This window comes from Penaeus monodon, chromosome 36, assembly GCF_015228065.2.
Source record: "Penaeus monodon isolate SGIC_2016 chromosome 36, NSTDA_Pmon_1, whole genome shotgun sequence".
In the NCBI taxonomy this organism is placed as follows: Eukaryota; Metazoa; Arthropoda; class Malacostraca; order Decapoda; family Penaeidae; genus Penaeus; species Penaeus monodon.
The window spans coordinates 32,948,510-32,951,795 of NC_051421.1; positions in this window are offsets into that span (position 1 = coordinate 32,948,510).

A 3,286-nucleotide genomic window follows, 5' to 3' on the forward strand; every position below is an offset into this window, starting at 1 on the left:
CATAGAATATTAATATCCACAGTAAGATTTTCAGAGGCAGAGAAATCCGTTCGTCTGTTAACTGACCTTGCTGACCCCGGCTGACAGTTGTGGTGAGAAATGGCGAGTAAAGGGGGGTAAAGTCAGGAATTTCGTGGTGCTCAGCCATTTCGCTGGGCACCAGGGAGATCGGACGCTTGGAACGCCCCCGCACCTGATTTCTCCAGCTCTTTTTTCCTTTCTCTCTGCCTTTCTCTCTCTCTCTCTCTCTCTCTCTCTCTCTCTCTCTCTCTCTTTCTCTCTCTCTATCTGTCTATCTATCTATATATCTATGTATCCATCTATTTATTTTCATTTCTCTCTCTCTGTCTATGTATGTATGTACGTATGTATGTATGTATGTATGTATGTATGTATGTATGTGTATGTTTCTCCCCCCCCCTCTCTCTCTCTCTCTCTCCTGTAGATAGATAGATAGACTGATAGATAGCTAGCTAGCTAGCTAGCTAGCTAGATAGATAGAGAGAGAGAGAGAGAGAATATGACAGAAAGATAGAGACAGACAGAGAGAACATTCCCTCGAACTTCAGAACCCACAGAGAGCATCGCAAGAATACAAACTACTAACTTCACAATGTCCAATTTCTCCTCTCCTTGCTGTATGACATAAGTGTTCTCATCCATGCCTCTGCAACACAAAAGAAATACATCTGGGGTGATCTTGCTGTAAAATGCAGCTTGAGAAGAGGGTCCCGTGGCTAGAATGCTGAAGTAACTAAGGGAACCAACAGTCGGTAGGTGGACGGATGGAGTATACCCATGTTCAAAGGCACAACCACAAACAAATCTCGTTCCTATCTCATTTCTCAAGATGGTCATTCGTTTGCGTGCATCGATGGGTCCATTCTTCGGGGTTCCAAGCCAGGCTGTGTAAATGGTAAAAGGCAGCTGGCTCCTTCAACGACAAAACTATTATCAAAATATACATTGGTAACTTTATCAGTTTTGATTACTAGTTTTATTTTTCTTGCTGATACTTTTTTATGTATCGATATACAGTTACATTAAAGTTGTTATTTTTTTTAGAGATGCAAATATCTGTAAAGCTTAGGTTTTAAGGATATTCTATGGAAACTTTAATCTTTAACAAGAAAATGTACAAAAGAGCTGAAACAGATACAGATAGATAGATAGATAGATAGATGGGTGGATAGATAGATAGATAGATAATTATATGAATATATACATATGTATATATATGTATATGTAAATATCTATCTATCTATATGTATATGTATATATATAATATATATATATATATATATATATATATATATATATATATAGAGAGAGAGAGAGGGAGAGAGAGAGAGAGAGAGAGAGAGAGAGAGAGAGAGAGGAAGAGAGAGAGAGAGAGAGAGAGAGAGAGAGAGAGAAGAGAGAGAAGAGAGAGAGAGAGAGAGAGAGAGAGAGAGAGAGAGAGAGAGCTGTATACCAGAGCTTGCAGTAACTTCTGCTATCAGGAAATAATTATAAAGGATTGTGCACTATAAAGTTTAAAGTGCAGAGTCACCAAATGGCTATCTATTGTAGACTTGATAGATGGATAGAGAGAGTGAGAGAGAGGCAGAGAGAGAGAGAGAGAGAGAGAGAGAGAGAGAGAGAGAGAGAGAGAAAGAGAGAGAGAGTGAGAGAAGAAGAGAGAGAGGAGAGAGAGAGAGAGAGAGAGAGAGAGAGAGAGAGAGAGAGAGAGAGAGAGAGAGAGAGAGAGAGAGAGAGAGAAAGCAACTAAACCTCTAACTAAAACTAGCCATTTCAACATTCATATACATCTTCTCTAATTATTTCTATTTTCTAAAAAAAACTAGTTTAATAGTTTAAGATGAAACACATTGTTTTTAAATTATAATGAAAATACCTTTGTTCAGATTAAATGTCATTATCATTTTGTTTTAATATAAAACTTTATATAAAATATTTTACACATTCCTCGCTCCCAAAAGAAAGAATAAGAGATAATGATAAACGAAAAGTTTGATTGGCTGACCAATCAATTAATTAAAATTAATTAAAAATTAATTTAACAATTAATTAAAATTATTTAAAAATAAAAAATCAAATTAATTAAAATTAATTAAAAATTTGAAAATTAAATTAATTAAAATTAATTAAAAATTAAATTAATTACACACGCACACACACACACACACACACACACACACACACACACACACACATATATATATATATATATATATATATATATATATATATATATATATATATATATATGTGTGTGTGTGTGTGTGTGTGTGTGTGTGTGTGTGTGTGTGTGTGTTTATTATTATATATATATATATATATATATATATATATATATATATATATATATATATATATATATATATATTCATCTTAATCATTCTCTGAAAATTATGTTATGAATAAAACTGAACGCATATCAAAATCAGTTACCATTATCATCTGTCGCAACACCATTTCATCAGTTTTATTAAGTAACTTTTGATTTGCATGTAGAATTAAATTAACTTTGTCTCTTGTTCTATACTGTACAAATCCCGCCGCTCATCGATTTAATTGTCACAGCCATTCTTAGCTAATCGTCACAGAATAGTTGAATCCTATTTTGCTTAATGAATGGATATCGGGGTACTTATCATAGTAGTTTCTCACATCATCATCATCATTATCATCACCACAACCACCTTCATCACTCTGAGGCAACACCACTTTCACCATCATCGCCAGCTTTACAAGCGAACGGCTACTGTCACCATCACCATCACAATCTACTCCCACCTTTGCAAACGAACTGAAAGGGTTATCTACTATCACTACTTTCACCTACTATCACGAAGACTGTCACCACCATTTTCATTTGAACACCACTTCCACCCATCACCACTGCAGAAAAGCCTCATCACTATTGCCATCATCATCAGTTTTACCATTGGAAACCAACACCATCATCACCATCTTCTTCACTTTCGTCATCATCGCAGGGCATCACCATCTTCACCGTCTCAGGAAGAGCATCATCACCTCGGAGCATCACCTTCCTCACCATCATCACCAGAGAAACACCATCGCTATTACCATCAACTTCACCATTACAGGGAAGCACCGTCACTATCACCCTCACCATCACCATCACCACCGTCAACACCGTCGAGCAACACCGGCATTACCAAGTTCGTATTCACCCAAGACAGATTTGGTGTCACTGGTGCTGACGTGGAGCGATGGTGCACAAGCCTCACCAGCAGCTGCATGACTCCCCCTCCCC